The sequence below is a fragment of the Hyperoodon ampullatus genome, assembly GCF_949752795.1.
Source record: "Hyperoodon ampullatus genome assembly, chromosome: 11".
Taxonomy (NCBI): domain Eukaryota; kingdom Metazoa; phylum Chordata; class Mammalia; order Artiodactyla; family Ziphiidae; genus Hyperoodon; species Hyperoodon ampullatus.
The window spans coordinates 20,710,271-20,732,972 of NC_136924.1; positions in this window are offsets into that span (position 1 = coordinate 20,710,271).

Genomic DNA, 22,702 nt, shown 5'->3' on the forward strand with positions numbered 1-22,702 from the left:
AGCTCTTAAGAGGACAAACTGAGTTGCTTTTAATTGGTTTGGCTTTGGCCATCCTGGCTGATAATGTAATCAGTAATGTAGCTGGTTAATCAATGGAGAATCAGAAAAGATCCTGCTCTAAGGATACATACTATTATCACAAAGCTGTTGGGAATCATTTTCATATGTTTTACCTTTTTTATGCAAATATGTATAAACCCATAAAAATATACATTATTTGTTTAAAGAAATAGTATACTTTTATACATTTTATTCTGCAATACTATGTTTCTGAGATTTATCCACATTGATAGATTTTTCTTGTTTGTTTCTCTATTTATTACTGTACTGGAGTCCACTTAATGAATACACTGTTTTGATCATTAGGATAAAGTTTGGCTAAAGATGACCATCAAAAAACAAAGCAACAGTGTCTTAAACAAAATAAGAACATTTTCTCTCTCTTTTGTGTAAGTCCAAAGGTAGTTTTCCAGAGATGGCATGGAGTGCTGCAGATTCAGGGACCCAGGTTCCCTCTATCTTGTTACTCCACTCTGCAAAGACCTTTACATACAGGTCACCTCAAAGTTTAGGACTGCAGCTCCAGCTCTAGTGGACACATCTGCATTTCTCTCATAGAAAGAAGAAAGAGAAGACATTTCATTCTCTAATTTCACTTACATTCTATTGGCTAAAACTTAATCTCATGATCACAGTTGTCAAAGATAATGGGGAAAAGAATCTTTAAGTGACAATATGCCTAAAATTTGGTTGCTCAATTACTGATGAAGCAGGGGAAGGTAAATTTGGGGGACCAAGTACAAGTCTCTACCTCAATGGACGTTCAGGTGATTGTCAAATTTTTGCTATTACAAGCAATGCCATGACAAATATTCACATGTATATCTTCTTGTGCTCATGTGAAAGAGTTTCTCTAGGGGAATATGTTGTTGGTAATTTAAATGTTCAACTTTACTAATTGCTTTCCAAAATGGTTGCACCAATTTTTACTCCAGCTGTAAGAAAGTTCCTGTTTTCCCACATACTCTTAATATTTGGTATCAGACGTAAAAAAAAAAATGTTTTTACAGCCTGACAGGATTGTGGGGTGGTGACCTCGGCAAAGGTAGTTTTGGTAGAGTGGCGGGAACAGAAGCAAGAATGCCTGGGTTGAGACAGAGTAGGAGATGGTGAAATCAAGCTAGTGGGTGTAAACTGTGCTTTCACCAGGCTCAGCTGCAGAAGGGATTAAGAAGTAAAGTATAAGAATTGGTGGAGGGCTTCTCTGGTGGCACAATGGTTGAGAATCTGCCTGCTAATGCAGGGGACACGGGTTCGAGCCCTGGTTTGGGAAGATCCCACATGGCGCGGAGCAACTAAGCCCGTGAGCCACAACCACTGAGCCTGCGCGTCTGGAGCCTGTGCTCCGCAACAAGAGAAGCCGCGATAGTGAGAGGCCCGCGCACCGCGATGAAGAGTGGCCCCCACTTGCCACAACTAGAGAAAGCCCTCGCACAGAAACGAAGACCCAACACAGCCAAAAAAAAAAAAAAAAAAAAATTGGTGGAGCACTTGTGTCACAACTGGGGAGTCCTGAGCTGTTAGGAATAAAGCAGTAGAAAATGTACCCAAGTAATTGGAGGTAGCAGTTGGAGAGAATTTCCATAGGGTTTAAGATTTCAGATGTGGGACATTTCCAAGTGATGATTGAAGTGGGCGTTGAAGTTGATAGCTGCTCTCTGGTATTCCAAAGGACCAGATGCTTTGAAGCTTGAAGGGAGCCAAATAAATTATTCATTCAGCAAATATTTTCAAGCACCTCCTAGGTGTCAGGCATTGTTCTAGAAACGAGTTGCATGTGGAGTAAACTAGATAGGCAAAATCTTCTCTAAAAAGGGCTGAAAGACAATTATGTAAACAAATGAGATAATTTGTGAGAGCAAAAACAGCTATTAAGAGAAGAAAACAGGAAAAGACGCTGTTTTTTTTTAAAATTTTTTTTTTTTTATTAGTTTCTGCTTTATAACAAAGTGAATCAGTCATACATATACATCTGTTCCCACATCCCCTCCCTCATGCATCTCCCTCCCTCCCACCCTCCCCATCCCACCCCTCCAGGCGGTCACAAAGCACCGAGCTGATCTCCCTGTGCTCTGCGGCTGCTTCCCACTATCTATCTACCTTACATTTGGTAGTGTATATATGTCCATGCCTCTCTTTCCCTTTGTCACAGCTTACCCTTCCCCTTCCCCATATCCTCAAGTCCATTCTCAAGTAGGTCTGTGTCTTTATTCCCGTTTTACCCCTAGGTTCTTCATGACATTTTTTTTTTTTTTAAATTCCATATATATGTGTTAGCATACGGTATTTGTCTTTCTCTTTCTGACTTACTTCACTCTGTATGACAGACTCTAGGTCTATCCACCTCATTACAAATAGCTCAGTTTCGTTTCTTTTTATGGCTGAGTAATATTCCATTGTATATATGTGCCACATCTTCTTTATCCATTCATCCGATGATGGACACTTAGGTTGTTTCCAGCTCCGGGCTATTGTGAATAGAGCTGCAATGAACATTTTGGTACATGTCTCTTTTTGAATTATGGTTTTCTCAGGGTATATGCCTAGTAGTGGGATTGCTGGGTCATATGGTAGTTCTATTTTTAGTTTTTTAAGGAACCTCCATACTGTTCTCCATAGTGGCTGTACCAATTCACATTCCCACCAGCAGTGCAAGAGTGTTCCCTTTTCTCCACACCCTCTCCAGCATTTATTGTTTCTAGATTTCTTGATGATGGCCATTAAAGACGCTGTTTTAGCTAGAATTCACAGGAGTGTAGGTGGGATATTACTCTGGTGCTTCCAACTGGTGACCAGTGTCAAGAGGCAAATGGCTGGCCCGGTGATTAGGGGTAGTGTGGAATGGGGGGGGTTGCTGATTGTAAAGAAGTGTGTCTTCTGAGAGAATTGTGGGTAACTTGGATGTGCAGAAGACAGTGTTAGCAGATTTTTTTTAGCTCTAGCTGGAGACAATCAGGGAAAGAAGATACAGGTATTTTTCTTATTTTATTTTATTTTTATTTTGGTTGTGCCTGCTCCTTAGTTGTGGCTGGTGAGCTCCTTAGTTCCATCTCACGGGGTCCTTAGTTGTGGCATATGAACTCTTAGTTGCGGCATGCATGTGGGCTCTAGTTCCCTGACCAGGGATCGGACCTGCGTCCCCTGCACTGGAAGGCAGATTCTTAACCACTGCGCCACCAGGGAAGTCCTGATAAAGGTATTAATTGACAAGAATTATTGCTTTTTATCTTGAATTTATAGTTTATGAGTAAGACTTTTCAGAACTTAGTTTCTAATATGCTTCTAAATAGAGATTATTGAGTATCCGTAGCTATTTCTTCCTTATAACAAATGATAAAAACTTATAAGCTTATTTTTACCTTTTCTCCCCACTTTTCCTTCTATAACATCTCCCTTTGGTCCTGTACAAGAAGGTCTTTTTTTTTTGGCCATACTGTGCGGCATGTGGGATCTTAGTTACCCAACCAGGGATGGAACCCACGCCCCCGGCAGTGGGAGCATGGAGTCTTAACCACTGGACCACCAGGGAAGTCAAGAAGGTCATTTTTATTTCTTTTAGAATGTGAAATGTTAATCTCTTGATAAATTATGAAATATCTCTTAATTCTCCCCCTTTTCCTTTACCTCAAGCCCCCTTCTTTAACCCTTCACATGTTGCAATTTCTAGAACATACCTGTAACTCAGAAAGCCAATTGCTAACAGGAAAAACAAGAATTAAGAAAAAAGCTTTCACTTCTCAAATTTCATTAGCAGAGGGGTGATATGGATTACCCTAGGAACTGGCACAAAAACCTGATGCTCTTGGCAGGTGAGTCAGTTGAGATGAAAATGTTAATATATTTGAACAGATATGAGTCAATGCTATTCTGGGGATGAAAAGCAGCATGGTTTATTGTACGAGCGTGTATACCACAGAAAAACCTGGAAAATATTGCAGGGAACTATGACAGATATTACCATCACTTTTTTAAAAAATAAATTTATTTATTTTCTTTATTTTTATTTTTGGCTGTGTTGGGTCTTCGTTGCTGCACGTGGGCTTTCTCTAGTTGCAGCAAGGGAGGCTACTCTTCATTGTGGTGCAGGGGCTTCTCATTGTCATGGCTTCTCTTGTTGCAGAGCACGGGCCCAGGCGCACGGGCTTCAATAGATGTGGCGTGCGGGCTCAGTAGTTGTGGCTTGCAGGCTTTAGAGCGCAGGCTCAGCAGTTGTGGCACACAGGCTTAGCTGCTCTGCGCCATGTGGGATCTTCCCAGACCAGGGCTCGAACCCGTGTCCCCGGCATTGGCAGGTGGATTCTTAACCACTGCGCCACCAGGGAAGCCCTACAATCACTTTTAAAGGTTTCCTTTAAAATTCAGATAGTAATTTTCATTAAAGTATGGGTCCAGATTTAGATCAAACCTACATAAAATCATCATTTCTAGATGAAAATCTAGATAATAACATGATTTTAATGATTTTCTCATTCTGTTCCCAAAGCAACCAAATAGAGAGGCAGTGAGACCACATAAAAAGAATTCTGAGTTAGGACACTGGGTGGTAATTCTGGCTTTATCACTAATTATACTAATTAGCTGTGAGATGATGGGTGAATCACTTGATCCCTTTGAAATTAGTTTTCTTAGTGGCAAAATAATGGGATTGGCCTTGGGGTTGTCACTGTTCCTTTCTGATTTAAATAATATGATTTGGGATTATATACTGTAAAGGGAAGCACTATTATGACCCTGAATGACCCATAATGTACCTACAGTGGAGTGTCCAAGGGCTGTGTGGAAATTTCCATGGTATAATTTCCTGCTTTTATGCCAGATCTTTATCTAGCTTTCTAGATTGATAAAGCAGTGGGAAGTACTGTGTGAATGTTTGTGCATATTAGCAAGCATTGGCTAAACTTTAGACTGTTTACATGACAGAAAATAATCCTTTAGACCAGAAGCCCTTCTTCGAAATGATAGAACAACTGAGTTTGAAAAAAAGGTTTTTTTGATAAGTTTCTGGTTTAAATAGTTAACTGAACGCATGAGTTAACTTCTCCTTCCACTTAAAATCCCCACAGAAATGACAGAACTAATATAGAAGTGCTAAACCGAGAACAGCTCTAGGAAGTCAGGAAGAGTGCTACTGTCTGATATGAGGGATTTAGTTGGTGGTTAAAAACATGAGCCCTGAAGTCAATTGCTGGGTTCTTGGTAAGCTGCCTGCTCTTTGGGTCTTCCAGCCCTTGGGTAAATAAATTACTTTGTCTCTCTATGCCTCAGTTTCCATATCTGGAAAATGAAAGTACCTACCTCTGAGAATTAATATAAGTAAAGTGCTGAACAGTGCCTGACACATAAGTTTTCACATCTCACCTATGATTATTGTTATTGTAGGTTTAATATTAATGTTAAAGCAGATGGGGTTAGTCATGGATGATAACACCCACCAGGGATTAAAAAAAGCACAAAACCTATAATCCTATTTAGGTGAAAGATAACAGCTCTGCTGACCCCTAAAAAAGAAACCTAAGATGCTAAGTAATAAGGGCAGAGGAGGGCAGCCAGTAGGATAATTAATTACAGTGATGTGGAGTAGCTGTATCAATCTTTTATTCCGCAAGTGGCTGCTGTAGCATTTGTCCCCAGGTTAACGCCATGAGTTCTGCTCTCTAAATTAACTGGGATATTTGCCACCAGATACTCCCAAGGTGGGTGCCGGGGCAAAGAGAGAGATGGGACAATATCCAAGTTAACTTCCATCTGTCATTAGAAGGATGACAATGTAATCTGTTGTCTAAACTGGGACACTTTTGAGTAAAAGCAAGCGCTATTAATAATTATGCCAGGATGCAAAATGTAACCTGTGACTGTCCTAGGCAAACCAGGACATCATTTCCCTTGGTTATAAGGGATAGAGGGATACTTAGGCCCCCAAAGGAAAGCCCACTTGGCCACGTGGTCTCTCTCCCCTACCCCAAAATTGCATAGATTGCCCAGAAAACAAGGGTTTTGTTATGAGTTCAAACATTCCAGCTACCTAAATAGGTCAATCTAAACCTGAAATTATAAGTGTGACTAGGATTCCTGAACATTTAGGAAAACCAACAGCCTGAAAGAGTGATACCACACTGTAGAAACAAAAAAAAATTTCCTATGAGGAAACAGAATTAATGCAGGAAACAGAGAGATCCATGCAAATTTATTATATCCATAAAACAAGAATTGGTTGCTATTTTTAAAAGAAGCAATTTAAGTTCTGGGAAATTAGAAAAAGAATTGTCCCTCCCTTAGGGTTGCCAGATTGAGCAAATTTAAAAAAGGACACTCAGTTAAATTTCAATTATTTCTAATTGCCTATGCATAAGTACATTAAGTAAAAAAAAATATCAAGGGGTATACTTATGCAAAAAATTACTTGTTTATCTGAAACAAATTCTAAGTATCTAAATTTCATTTCCTTTAATTGTATTTCCTTTGGCTATCCTTAATAATTCTTTGTTATGCCGAATTTGCTTATAAAATGTCTTGCAGTTACAGTCTATGTTCCATTTATACAACATAGCTTCTACAGTTGTCAATTTGTTTCATTCTTTCTTTTTTTTTTTTTTTTTTTTTTTTTTGCATTACGCCGGCCTCTCACTGTTGTGGCCTCTCCCGTTGCGGAGCACAGGCTCCAGACACGCAGGCTCAACGGCCATGGCTCACGGGCCCAGCCGCTCCACAGCATGTGGGATCTTCCCGGACCGGGGCACGAGCCCGTGTCCCCTGCATCGGCAGGAGGACTCTCAACCACTGTGCCACCAGGGAAGCCCCTTGTTTCATTCTTTTGTCCACTGAACTTTCATTACTGAGAAAATATACCCAACATTAGTAATATGAGCCATTGTACTGAAAGTTAACAACTTTGGGAATGTTGAAGCAGATAGTACAATATTTCAGGCACAACTTGCTTTTCCATTCTTCAGGATTATGCTGTGATGATTTTTTTTTTTTTTTTTTTTTTTTTTGCATTATGTGGGCCTCTCACTGTTGTGGCCTCTCCTGTTGCCGAGCACAGGTTCCGGACGCGCAGGTGCAGCAGCCGTGGCTCACGGGCCCAGCCGCTCCGTGGCATGTGGGATCTTCCCGGACCGGGGCATGAACCCGTGTCCCCTGCATCGGCAGGAGGACTCTCAACCAGTGCACCACCAGGAAAGCCCTATACTGTGATGATTTGATCAATAACATTTAAAAATGTCCATCGAGATAAAAAGAATATTGTCATTGATTTTTATTCCCTCTTCTACAACACTACACATGGTTCCACTTGTTGCCATGTTGGAGGAGAATTTAGTAACATCCATGTGAAAGAATAGACTTCTTCAAGGGATGAAACTGTCGTAAGCACCATAATAGTTATACACTTCATGTTGGAATTTCTTTTCCTGTCCATAAATAGTTCTATTCCATTTACAAATAAACTTTACACTTAAAGGGATAAATATTTCACCTGTTTTTTTTAAACACATTCAACGAAGTGTTTGTTTGTTTGTTTGTTTGAAAGCAATGGGGTACTTGAGATAGATCATTTGAACTGAAAGACTGATACTGATACACCGTGTGAAAGGCTATTACAGCTTCTGTTGCCATTATTTTACCTTCTTCATCTAAATTTCTCTTAATAAAATATTGTTATTTTATCACTTCCTTTGGTAGTCGCATTTGGAGTTCAAACATACACGAACAGACAATAGATAATGGCAACCACTGCCAGAACTGAGAAGATTGATTGTCACAGCATCAGTATGTCTGTCACTTACAAGTCCAACTTACATAAATAGGGTTTGAACCATTGAAAAGGTTGAGAATTAATGAACTAATGATAAATCAAACTGTATAATGCAAAAAAAAAAAAAAAGTGAACTTCCGATTTGCCTGCAAGGGAGAGCTGTGCTCATAAGGATGTCTCCCCAGACAAGGCCAAATCTGATCTTATGTAGGGAAGCCTGGCATTCAGGGTATGGTGGGCTTTTAGAAGCAGGATTGGTTAGGGGCTGGCAGATTTTCAGGTGTGCTCCTGTGGTCACAGGAGTCTGGCTGCTGTTCATCCGCTGGCTTTGAAGCACTAGCTGATTGGCTGTTGTCTAGAAGGGGAGAACTGTCATCGGTGGGCTGACTGTGGATTTTATCTCTAACTGGCTGGTTTTCAGGAGCCAGGTGCTATCATTAATTTGCCGACTTTCAGAAACAGAGTGAGGCTGTTGTTTGTTAGTTGACTATCCGAGCATTTGCACTGATCCGAAGTTATCTGTAATTAAGGGTGGTTACTTGTTCACGGTTTGGGTCTTTAGCCAAAGAACAGTCTTATTCTTTCTTGAATATGAAAGAAATAAGTACTTTTTTTTTTTTTCGGTATGCAGGCCTCTCACTGTTGCGGCCTCTCCCGTTGCAGAGTACAGGCTCCGGACACGCAGGCTCAGTGGCCATGGCTCACGGGCCCAGCCGCTCTGCGGCATGTGGGATCTTCCCAGGCTGGGGCACGAACCCGTGTCCCCTGCATCGGCAGGCGGACTCTCAACCACTGCACCACCAGAGAAGCCCAGAAATAAGTACTTTTAATTCTCATTCCCCTTTTTGGTCTTCCTTCAGCCAAACCTACAGGAAAGACCCTAGGGAACTGTCTAGATCTTCACTGTGGAGGTATATTGCCCTTTCAGTGATTTAAGCACCAATTACTGTTTTGAAAAAAATAGCTCTAATTGCCCATTGCTTGTAATTTATTGGGGGGGAAACCCAAATAAACAACATGTAACATGCCTTGACAAAGTTAATCCTGGACATAGGACAAACCCATTAAATAGGGAACATGTTTTGTAAACACGGGACACCTGTCAATCCTCTCCTCCTCAAAACCCCTACAATACAGAAACAACTGAGTAGCTCAAAAGGTAGGCTGAGTAACAGAGTGGTTCAGAAGTTGAATAATAAATGTATATTGTTGGTACTTCTCTGGCGGTCCAGTTGTTAAGACTCCACACTTCCAATGCAGGGGGCATGGGTTCGATCCCTGGTGGGGGAACTAAGATCCCGCATGCCCAGCAGCCAAAAAAAAAAAATGTATATTGATGACTATAGATATGTCTTAAATCATAAACAATTCAGATTTTAAAAAATGCTGAACTAATATTGTCATTTAACAAAGAAACATAATGATATTTAGGACCTAGTTATAGCAAAATATACCGGAACAACAGAATACTGAAAACTGGGAATAATTTTTGTCCAGGTCAAATACCTTGAAGTCCCTAAACTTCTGTTTTGTTTCCACCTCACATTCCCATTACGAGTTCTACCTTTAAAATAGAATCCAACTACCTCCATCCAACCTCTAGCCCCCAAGGAACCGCCATCATTTTCATGTTAGTCTCTAATGTCCCTTGCTGCTGTGAGGGCCTCTTAACTGGCATCCCTGCTCCTGCCCTTGCCCGTCTACAGTCTATTATTCCCTCCTCAATGGACAAAGTAATCCATTTAGCGTGTAATAAGGTAATGTCTCTACCCTTCAATAACTTTCCACTCTAAGATCTTTATCAAGGCTTACAAGCTCCTACATGAATTAGCCCCTGGATACCTCTTCATCTTTGTATGCCCAGTGGCTCCAGGCATGCTGGTATTCTTGCCATTCCTTGAAAGGCTAAAGATTTCTTTTGTGGGGTTTCTGCCCTTGCTTTTCCTTCTTACTATAATGCTTATCCCCCAGATATCTATCTGTCTCACTCTCACTGCATTCTGGCCTCTGTACAAATGTCACCTCTTCAGACAGGGCTTCCCTGGTCAACTATCTAAATAGTATACCCCTATTTCTCTCTCTTGCTGCCTTATTATATATCCCACCTATCAAGTAAACTGCATGAGGGCAGGAACTTTGCTTTGTTCTCTGCTATATCCTTAGTGCTTATACCAGTACTTGGCACAGACTAAGAACTCCATAAATAATTGTGGAATGAATTGACTAGTTTAAATCAAAGGAGAATTAATCATAAGGAGCTGAGTAATAGAGCTCATGGAGCCTAAAGAAAGGAATACAGTTGAGCTTCAGAATCAAACTGTATCTAACAAACTATCTCCCTGTCTGATAACAGTGTGTCTCTCTGTGCATCTGCTTCCTTCCATTTCTTTTGAATTTCTTTTACTCAGCTGGTGGCAGGGCCTGTGCCACCTGTGTTTTACATGTTACAGCTTCAGTTACTGGTGAGTCTCACGATCCCAAGCCAGGATTCTCAGGAAGAGATCATTGATTCAGCTGGTAAAGTACTTAACCCTGGACCAATCCACTGGCCAATGTTGGGGTTACATTTTAACATGGCTGCTCTCAAAGCAAAATGTTTCCATGAAATAGAGGAAAAATTTGGATTGACAAAAATGAAATCCATTAAAAGATGTAGTAATAAAAGTACAGTATCATCTCAACAATATAGTTTGAAAATCAATGAGGCAAAAATTATTAGAAACTGTTAGAAAGACAAAGAGATTTTTCAAAAACTATAATCATGGTGGAAAACTTTAAAACACAAGTCTCTCAGAAGCTGGCAGATAAAATAGACCAAAAGTAGGTAAATGCTTGGAAGATTAGAATAAAACAATCCACAAGCATGAGTATACAGAATGCCCAAGCAGTCAGGCACCTAGGATAAATTTATGCAGATAGGATAAGCTTTAACTGACGTGTTCAATATGTTTTACTTCAGCCTCCAGATATCTTTCTAGGTGAAACTTTAAAGCAATGTAACAAAATCTTAATTTGACCGAGAAAAAAATAAATAATTTTTCCTATGTTTCTACACTTTTTAAAATTATTGACTGATAGCTGATTTTTTGAAAAAAACTCAATTCAAATAAACAAAACTTTGCCTATCCAAAATGGAAAAGAGAGAGAAGATTTAGATAAGCAGTATTAAAAATGTGAAAGGGCACATAGAGAGGTGAAATAAACTTTAAAAAAAGAAGAAGAGAATATTATGTAAACTTTAAAAAGGAGCCTTCGGAAAAATAAATGAAATACGTACTTTTCTAGGAAAGTAAAAATGATTTAAAATTCAAGGAGAGGTAAAAAAACTTACATAGTTCTAAAATTGTAGAAAAAGTGGGAAATGAGCAAATACCTTTCTCCACTAAAGACACTCTCACTCTGGGTAATTTTACAAGTGAGTTTTTCATATCTCCAAGGAAGAGGTATCATATTTAACTGATAGAACATAGAAAAAGGTGAAAATTTTTAATATTGTTCTACAGGGTAGAATATTCCTCATAAGAAAACTAGACAAAGGTCGTACACACAGGCACACAGACACACACAGACACACACCCCTATTAACCAATCTCTGATATGAAAGTATGCGCAAAGACATTAAATAAATAATTAGATGAATGATGCTCTACATTAAGGATATATACCAAGACCAAGAAGGCATTACTTAAAATGCAAATATGTTTTAATATTTGGGAAGTATATAAAATATGGTATACTATATTAAAGGAAGAAAATGATAAATTATCTAAACAGAGAAAGAAAAGGCATTTGGATAAAATTCAAGATCCACCTTGATTTAACAGCAAAAACACACCTTTTTTTAAACGAAGTAATAAAAGAAGATTTCCATAATCTGACAAAGGACATTTATCAGAAATCACTATGAAACATTATATTTAATGGCTAACTAATAAAGATATTTTATTTAAAAGAAGAAACAGTGAAAGGAAGCTATGACTGCTATTTTTCAATATTATTTTTAAGATCCTAGCTAATACAATAACATAAGAAAAGAACTAAGAAGTATCAATATGAGGAAGGAAGAGGCAACACTGTCATTATTTGCTAGAAATAATGCAAAAAATGAAACCAGTGAACCAATGGCATAAACAAGATTCTGTAAGATGATAAAAGATCATCTTATAAAAGTAAATAATCTGTCTATGTACAAGCAATAATGAATAGAAAATGTAATGGGAAAGGACTGCAGACACAGTACAATAAAAGTATGAAAATATATAGGAATAAACTTAGCAAGAAATCTTTAGGATCCACATAAAGCAAACAACAAAGCTTTATCAAAGGTTATAAAAAAAGACCAGAATAAATGTAAGATGCGATATTTCTCCTAGATGTGAAAACTCAGTATTGTTAAGGTGTCAGCTCTTCTCAACCTAATCTGTAAATAAAACATGATCTGAATTAAAATCCTATCTGGATTTTTAAAATGCCATTTACAATACACCATCTGTATAGTAGCAAATGTAGTAGATAAATCCCCAAACCTTAGTGGCTTAATAGAATAAAGGATTTATTTCTCACTCACACTTAATGCAAGAATTCCTGGTTAGGCTGACTGGAAGTCAGGAGTCTTTTATTCTGTGTCTCTGGCCTCCTGTTAGGTCCTTGGAGTACCTGTATGGGGACAATGACAATGCAGAAGCATACCTGCTTCTCCATCACTTTGACCTGAAAAGGACACAGAATGTATTTGCTCACATTCCACTGGCAAGAACTAGTCATATGACCCTCGTTAGGTGGAAGGGGAACTGAGACACGTGGTCCCCAATGAGGTAGCTTCTTTCTGGCAACAGTACTTTGACCTGAAAGCATTGACCCTTGCTTTGACCATTATGAAAGAGGAGCGTGAGTTTTTGGTGGTCAGCTGGCTAGCTCTGTCATAATCTGCAACAGTAAGAGCATGGAATAAGTTTTTATTTATTTATTTATTTTATTTTTATATTTATTTTGGCCTCACCATGTGCTTGTGGGATCTTAGTTCCCTGACCAAGGGATTTAACCCTGGGCCCACGGCAGTGAAAGCACCGAGTCCTAATCACTGGACCGCCAGGGAATTCCCAGCAATAAGTTTTGAAAAAGCATATAAAGTTAACAGGTATTAAAATATACTACAACATTATAGTAGTTAAAGTAATGTGGTACTGTCAGGGAAAGACAAGTGTATCAACAGAAAAAAAGTAGCGAGTAGAAACTGAACTATGCATACGTGGAAATTAAGTGTATAATGAGAGTGTCCCTTCAAATAAGTTGGGAATGGATACACTGCTTAGTTGTAAATGGAACAACTGGCTGCCCATTTGGACAAAAATAAAGTTAGATTTCTGCCTTATATCATACCCAAAACTCTGGGTTATTAAAAGCACAAACATGAAACACAAAATAGTAACAGTACCATAAATAAATATAGGAGAATTTTTTTCATAATCAATTTTCAGCCCACTCAGCACACACACACACACACACACACACACACACACACGCACACACATGCCCCATACAGGGAAAAGGTTACCTTCATATTTTATGGTGGAATATAAGTTGACATATTTTAGAAGAGAAATTCAAAAGCATCTGAAATATACTTTAAAATATGTATCGCTTTTGATCCATCTATTTCTTTTCTAAGCATTTACTCTTCAGAAATATTCAAGTATAGGCATAAGGATATTATTTGCAGTATTCTTTGTGAATACATTGGGGGCAATCTGTATGAATAATAGCAGGAGAATGTATTACATGAATAATGATAAATCTATACCATGGTACTACTTGGTCTTTGAAAAAAAGTGAGGTGGAGGAAGGAGGTCCACAGTATAATCTTGGGTAAAGATAACACAAGTTGAATAATAAAAGCTAACATTTATTGAATTATTATGTTTTAAGTGATTGAGTATTAATTTTCACAACAATGCTACGAGGTATTTACTAATATTATTCTTATTTTAATGATTAGAAAATTTTGGAATTGAGATGCATGGTAACTTGCAAATGTAGCTTAGTATGTGGTAGAGCTGGGATTTGAATTGAGGTGGTATTATTTAAAGCCCATGTTCTCAAGCAGTATGCTGTACTGGCTCTGTGAATAGCACAATACCATTTTTTAAAAAGTATTTGTGTGTATTTACATTCTTATTTTAAGAAGTGTGAAAAGATACCCAAAAATGTAATATTGGTTACCCCATCTAGTGGTGGTAGTTATGGAGAGTCACTATTTGTTTCTGTGTGGTTTGATCTTTTTTTAAAAGATGTATTTCTTGGGCTTCCCTGGTGGCACAGTGGTTAAGAATCCGCCTGCCAATACAAGGGACACGGGTTCGAGCCCTGGCCTGGGAAGATCCCACATGCCGCGGAGCAACTAAGCCCGTGTGCCACAACTACTGAGCCTGAGCTCTAGAGCCCGCAAGCCACAACTACTGAGCCCACGTGTCACAACTACTGAAGCCTGCATGCCTAGAGCCCGTGCTCCACAACAATAGAAACCACGACGATGAGAAGCCTGCGCACCGCAACGAAGAGTAGCCCCCGCTCACCACAACTAAAGAAAGCCCGGGTGCAGCAACGAAGACCCAACACAGCCAAAACTAACTAACTAACTAACTAACTAAATAAAGTAATTTAAAAAAAATGTATTCCTTGTAACGTAATAAAAATCTTAAAGATTAAGTTTGATGGTATATGTTGAAGTGATCCAATGCTACAATGTAATAATTAAAATTTAGTACCCAGCCAAGCATCTTGTTTATGGCAAATAATTGATTAAAAACTTGAATGAATGAATGAATCACCAGCCTCTTCTGTTTGTCTTTAAACTCTTTAGGCCTGTGGACTGCATTTTTTTTTTTTTTTTTTTTTGCGGTACGCGGGCCTCTCACTGCTGTGGCCTCTTCCGCTGTGGAGCACAGGCTCCAGACGTGCTGGCTCAGCGGCCATGGCTCACGGGCCCAGCCGCTCCGCGGCACGTGCGATCCTCGCGGACCAGGGCACGAACCCGCGTCCCCTGCATCGGCAGACGGACTCTCAACCACTGCGCCACCAGGGAAGCCCTGTGGGCTGCATTTTATATCTTATCAGTCTCTACTCCGTTACTGTGGTCTCCCTCAATAAATATTTGTTAAACTTATGTATATATACCTATTAAATTTAAATGTTCTTATTTATTGCCATAGCTTCCCCCTCCCCTTTTAAAATCAGTCTTAAACTTTCGCCTAAAATTTTGTTCATATTATTGATTTAGAAAAATGTAATGTGTCTCCTCCATAGTAATCAGTGCATGTTGTGAATAAATATTTAGTGGCATCTTATGATTTTTGTTCCTAATGAAGTGAAGCTAATAATGCAAAACTAATCTAAAAATCATCTTTACGCTCCGAGTTGTAAAATGATATTATTAAATTTTAGAGCTTATAAGCTTTCCCATGTTTGGGGAAATCAGTCAATTTGAACTGTTTGAAATCTAATGGGTACTTTTTTTTTTTCAGAGAATATTGTATTTGAAAGACAAGGCCTTTTCTTCCAATTAGAAGCACATCTTTTGCATTTGAGAGAAATCTAGAGCCTCTGGAACGTACTGTGACAATCCAGTGCACTTAGCAACTGAAAGAGCGTGGGCTGACAGTGTGTGGAGCCTAGTGACATTAAGAAATCAATTTGCAAAGAGGTGATTTCAATTTGCAGGCTTTCTCAAGGTGTTGTGAAGAGGTGTTGAAGCCAGGAAGGGATTAGAAAATGACATGTATTTCACTGCTTGTATAATATTCTGTGGCTCAAATTTCCTCTACATGTCTTCTGTCCCATTTTCTCTTATTCCAAGAGAATAACATCATGCCTTAGGACGTGTGTACAAGAGAAAAACCCTCTGTCTATAGTGTTTGTCTCTGATAATCATACACCTCTTGAAAGCCGTCTTTCTTTCGGGACTATTCTCTATAAAGGGATAGACATCATAAGGTGCTCAGAAATTTGGGAAACAAGGATACTTTCTCTTCTGAGGTTAAGGTAGTAAAAATGCACTTGTGTTGTAAGGTATCTCCTAACAGGATGGAAGAAAAAGGCCTGGTAATTTATTGAAGACGTAATGAAGAGTGTAGGAACACTTGGGGCAAATGAGGTAAAAAATATTTCTGAAGAAGGAAAGAAAACCCAGATTTAATGTAACCAAAAATGAACCAACCACCTACCTCCCTGTCTAATCAATGATTCTGGGCTCAGAGCATCAGAAAATAAATCTGGTTACTTTCCCTTCTCTCCCCAAAAGGTGACTTTATTATAAGGATATCCAGAAACAATGACATGAAGGCAGCTGGACCTCTGGGAGGGAATACAATCAGGACCAGAAAACTCTCATTAACATAGGTGATACTCTCTCTCCAGCTTCTGCCTCTGCTTTTCTAAGACATCTTGCTTCTCTCTCTCGAGACCAACTTTCTCTGCTTCTCCAAGCTGTTGGCAGACTTGACCACCATTACAAGCAGCTCTACTACACCCAGCAGAATCTCAGTTTCAGATTCCAGGAGAAAGAACCTGATTGGTCTAGCTAGGTCAAGTGTTCATCCTTGGTTCAATCTTCTGTGACTGGTGGTGTGATCACATAGTACAAACAAGACTGCTGGGTGTCTGGGGGATGGCTTTTGGAGTAAAGTAGGTTCATGTGCGTTGGTTATCCACTGTTGTATTGCAGGCTCCTCCAGTCATCTCTTACAGCCCTTATCTTGAATATTAACATCATTAGGATTCTTTCTGTTGCTCAGGCTTGAAAACTTGGATTCATTTTACATCTTCTTTTACCTTCCATACTTGTCACCTATTTTTTTGTTCATCCACTTATTCATTTATTTATTCATACAAACAAATGTTTGTGGAGTGAATACTTAGTGTCAGGCACTGTTTTAAGCACTTGGGGATACAACAATTAATACACCAAAAAAAAAAAAAAAATCCCTGGCCTCACTATCAAGTTCTATCAATTCTTCACTGTTTCTGGCTTTGCTTTTCAGTTCATTCAACTCCAACCCTATTCAGGACCATTGTGATTGATCCTTATGGTTTAATAGAATCATAGTTAAGGAGCTAGAGATAGATATATAATTGATTAACTTTGGAAGTAGAACCAGTGGATCAAAGGGCCTGAAAATTTGGGGAAAACATTCTTAACAATTCACATAATTTCTGTTTATTCTTGAAATATAGACATATGAAAGGGGGAATTCTAGGTAACATGATGAAGGATTCACCAATGAGCCCTTTGAGTAAGAATACATTATTTCAGTGGGTTTATGATGTTACTTGGGGCACAGAGTTTTAGGAACTGCCCTAGGGACGTATATGTCCTTGACTGGTTGAGAGTTGAGATGAAGATATGTATGTATATAGGTAAGTACTCTGAGGCAGAAAATAAAACTTGTGCTTGTTTTAATCTGTGTTTCCTGCTGAACAATCACTTTAGAGAACTGAAGTATCATTATCTGCTTCTCATCCACAGATGCTTCTCATCTGTTTTTCCTCAACTTTATATGTACCTGTATACTGTATTTCATATGTCATTTTTTGTAGTTCATTGCTTCACAAATTGAGTTTCTCCTGCCATTGTGGGTATGTTACTGTATACTAGAGATGATCAAAGTTACAAGGTAAATACGGAGAAACATCTAAGACAGAGTTGGCAAACCACGGCCTGCAGACCAAATCTGGCCTGCTGCCTATTTTTGTAAATAAAGTTTTATTAGAACACAGACATGCTCATTTTTTCACTATCGTCTATGGATGCCCTGGGGCTACAGTGGCAGAACTGAGTAGTGGCAGCAGAGATCCATGGCCTGAAACGCCTAAAATATTTACGATCTGGCTTTAACAGAAAAAGTTTGCCAGTCATGTTTTAAGAAATTAAATTACTTGTAGATTTTTGGGAAAAAGATTTTTGAAGTTTGGGGTTTAAATTTTTTCCACACTTAACCCCAAGCAAAACCAGCAGAATCTCACTTTCTTTGGTCTATGTGTGTGTGCGTGTGTGTGTAAAACCAGAGAGTTGAAAAAGTTCATTTGTGTGACAGAGAATCTGATGATTTTAGCTTTGCACTCATGATACTCTTAAGAGGGTTTGTTATGGAGATGAGAATTAAAAATGTACTTCAGTGGATAAACAGAAATGAAAAATTTCTCTGTAAGTTTGCCAAGTCCCCCAAACAAATCTTTTGAAAAAAAAAAATGAGCTTGTCACTTTATCAGCTGCTCTTTAATATTATTATTTTAAAAAATCAGTGACTTACATTCTAGGCACTTTACTAGTTTTAATTCATTTAACTCTTACAACAACCCTACAAAGGAGTAACTATTCTTGTAATCTTCATTTTACAGATGAAGAAACTGATGCCCAGGGAAGTTAAATGAATTTTCTAAAGTAAAACAACTAACAGGTGGTTGAGCCATGTCCCTAACCACTCTCCTATACTCCCTGTGACCATTCCCACAATGACCTTGACAGTGAATTTGATGACAGCACTATCACAATCACAATGAAGGAATCAACAATAAGCAGCAGCTGTCAACTAAACAGTACAAGATATGCATACGTGTTTACTTATTATATGAGTTCAATCATTAAATCTTGGTGTTTTTGTTTAAAAAAAAAAGACACCTGAGTAATAACTGCTTGAAACTACTCTTTCAGCAACACTTGAAATAGTCATGTAAATTTGGAGGAAAAAACCACTTTTTTTCTCTACTGAAAGGAGAGAAGTCTTGGTAAAGAGTACTACAATGATAATGAAAATTAAGTAGATAGAAATTGCTTGCATCTTCCTTCAAGGTCATCTCATAAAGTGCAGCAAAGGTCAAAGCTCACATAATAGAAGAAAATTGCTAAAGCCTCTGTATAGCAAAACTGAAAAGTAACCTTTTCTGATGATGCCATCAAACAAGCAGGAATTGCAGCAAGCTGGGGTAAGAAGGTGAGGGGGAATAGCCTGGGATAGGCTGAGCTGTTGGGTAAAGCTGGAGCTGGGAAGGTGTGTGTGTGTGTGTGTGTGTGTGTGTGTGTGTGTGTGTGTGTGTGTGTGTGTGTGTGTGTGTGTGTGTGTGTGTGTGTGTGTGTGTGTGTGTGTGTGTGTGTGTGTGTGTGTGTGTGTGTGTGTGTGTGTGTGTGTGTGTGTGTGTAGGCTGAGCTCTTGGGTAAAGCTGGAGCTGGGAAGGGTGTGTGTGTGTGTGTGTGTGTGTGTGTGTGTGTGTGTGTGTGCGCGCTGGAGACAGAGGTGGTGATGGTGGGGATATGGGTAGGGTGTCATGAGAGATGAGATAGTGGTCTTTGAACTTTCTTGTTTACTCCCTAAAAGAATTTCCAAAAATTCTATATTTTCTTACATATTTTAAAATATATTTATAGCATGGTGTGAATATTGTATTAGCAATATATCTTATAACAGGTAGGGAGGCAGTATTGGCACCTTGCTTAAAGGAATTCCTTAATCGTTCCATCAATGCCTGATACTAAGATTCTAGATACCTTTGCTTAGTCAAGAAGAATAGAACAACAAAGGGGGAAGAAGGCAGAGAACTTAGACTGCAGGTGCCTTTGAAGCACATAAATATGTGCAAAATATGAAAGTGGAGGATGTGAAAATTGACTCACTTAAAACCAGACATGCCCAGACCCTTGGAAAGTCTTGGTGTATTTCAGGGGCTAGGAGCACCCTAGGGTGAAAACTAGGGGTCAGGCTCATCAGGAACTATGGAATTAAGGCAATGGTGACCCATGGAACAATATCAAACTATTTGAGTTAGCATGACTGGATTGCAGTTTAAAAGATCATTCTGGCCACTTTGAAAACAGGGTTGGAGAAAGGCCAGAATAGAGGCAGAAAGACTAGTGTGGAGGCTATTGCAGAAACCTCACTGAAACAGGATGAAGGCCTGAGCTAAGGCTGGGACAATGGAGATGAAGAGAAAAAGGCAGCCCACAGGAGTGCCGTCCAGTATAAATATAATGCAAGACACAAATGAGGGACATATATGTCATTTTAAATTGTCTAGCAGCATATTAAAAAGATAGAAAGAAACAAGTGGAATTAATTTTAATAATATATTTTAGTTAACTCAATATAGCCAAAATATTGTCATTTCAAAATGTCATCAATATAAAAATGATGTTTATATTCTTTTTTTTTTTAGAGTCTTGGAAATCTGTTTTGTATTTTACGTGTATAGTACATTTCAGTTCCAATTAGTTGCAATTCAAGTGCTTGATATCCACATGTAGTTAGGGGCTGCCATATTGGACAGCACAGGCCTACAAATTGGGACTGGATGGGATAGGAGGACTCAAAGATACCATTGTTTCTTGTTTGGGTAATTGCAATGGTGATATCCAATCGAATGACCAAGAGCATAAGTTGAGGGGACTTTAGCCAATTCATAATTTCAATCAACTCCATCAAGCCAACTTAAATGACCATGCATTTAAGTAAAAACTGTGTGCTTCCTTAGAAGATGCAGCTTTAAAACTAGTCTTCTAGCTCTTCCTTCTAACCTAATTGCTACACCAACCCTCTTCTAGTATGAAAATTCTGGAGCCTCCACTAGTGAGTGAGAGAAAGCAGGAGAGGAGTAGATTGGGAGAAAGATGTGTGTTTTGTTTGGATATGTTAAAGTTGAGGTACTCTGGTAGCTTGTATTATTCAAAATATTACCTGCTCCTCCCTGTCGGGGGGGAATTGTAATTCCTGGCCCCTCTGAGAATGGCCTTGACAATTTGAGTTACTTTTGAAAATGAAATGTAAGTGAAAGGGATTGGTGCCAATTTGGAGCAGAAGTTTAAGAGCCACTGAATCGTTCCTCCATCATTTTTCCTCTTCTGCTCTGAGATTTGCAATGCTCCAGATATGGCTTGCTCTTTCAGGCTTAGTCCCAAAATGAGGGTGTGTGAAGCAGAGACTCAGCTGAACTATATTATTCAGAAATGTGAGCAAATGATAAAATTTTGTTTTTGTAAGCCATGGAGATATGGGATTATTTGCTACTCTACCATAATTTAGTCTAAGGAGACATAGTGTTTTGAATTGGAATTAGGGTGCTGCTTCAACAAAAACTTAAAATGTGTAGCACTGACTACACAGTCAGAGAGTGGGCAGCAAGGAAACTGTTATTGGAGCCTAGAAAGATGACTTCTCATGCTATTTAGTGATGAAACATTTGGTGAAACCATCATCTGCAACAACTTGGTAGCATAAAATATAATGAATAAACTTGGGGCTTTAGGTGAAGGGAAACAAAAAGCATGTGTTGGTTGCTGTTGGTTGTAGTTACCAAGGTACCACAAGAAAGATGTGAGATCAGAAAAGAATCAGCTGGTTTTCAAGCAAGGAAGAGTGAAACAGTACAAAAACCTTGGGACTTTGCAGGGTTGAGTTTTTATCCTAGTCTGGTGACAGTTAAAACCAAAGGCATTTAATCAACCTCCTGACAAGAACCAAATTAAAAGTATGGCCATCGTGCTCTTTGTATTTCTTACTGTGCATTCTGGAAAAAGGTTTGGAAACTATTAGATCAAGGCTTTATGACCAATCCAGAAAGTCAGATAAATTTTTTTCTTTCACCAGCATATTATATGACAGATAAGATCTCAGGAAAGGCCTCCTTTCAGTGCTCTTCCAATCTCCACCCTGCTTAAGGTTTTTCTTAGGAGAGCCAGAATTCTGGATTGCTATGTCAATATATTCCTCTTTACTTCTTGCCTGTAGTAAACTAGGAGTCACAGTGCTTGAATTCATGGTAAATAAAGAAGAAACTTGGTGGTGGGGGGAATGGCAAGGAGAGGTAGGACATTTGGGGGGGTCCATGTAGACCCTAAGTGTTGGAGTTCAGTCTTAAACATCCATGAATGAATCAAAAACTTTTTCTGCCTTTTTTGAGATTCAGGAAACAAAGCAAATAGTATGTAGTCCAAGAATGTGCTTCTAAGTACCTCCCCCAAAATGATGCAGTTGGTGGAAATTCTGCCTAGTTAAGGAATACGGAAGTTTTAGTTTGTATGTATTATTGTTATGTGCATGTATCTTCATGCTTTCAGTAAAAAAAAGTATGATTTTTTTATAATGAAAGAAATACATGTTCACCGTAGAAAAACTGTAATATACAAAAAAGAACACAGAGCAAAGATCCTTATAACCCCAACAGTAGCAAACTATTAAGTTTTACTTTGCCTACCCAGGGATACCAAAAAAAAAAGTTTTATTTTTACATTTACTGTTACATTTTAAGATTAACTTTCATTACATAAGTACTATAGGACAGTTTTTTCTGTGTTAAAACAAAGTAAAAAAAAAATACAGACAAGTCTAAAATCTCATTTGATCCCCATTTCCAATTCCAGTTTCCTCCCAGATGTAACCAGCGTGAACAATTTACTGAGGATTCTTTCAGAACTTCTCAACACACTTATCCCCTCTCTCACTCTTCGGTCTTTCTCTCCTCCCTCTTATAATATACACAAACACACATATAAATACACATATTATAGTATCATTTTGTGGTACTTTTTTTCATATAGATAAACATTAACATATTGTTCACATCATTCTACAATTAAGAAAAAGTCAAAAATATTTTCAGGTCAAAACAGAAAGTTCTAGTACAAATGATCCCTGACTTAACGATTTTTTGACTTTATGATGGTACAAAAGTGATACGCATTCAGTAGAAACTGTTCTTTGAATGCTGAATTTTGATCTTTCCCAGGCTAGTGATAATGGTAGTCTGATAGTCTCTCGTGGGCAGTGGCAGCAAGCCGCAGCTCCCAGTCAGCCACACCATCAGGAGGGTAAAAAAACCGATACACTTACAACAATTCTGTACACATAC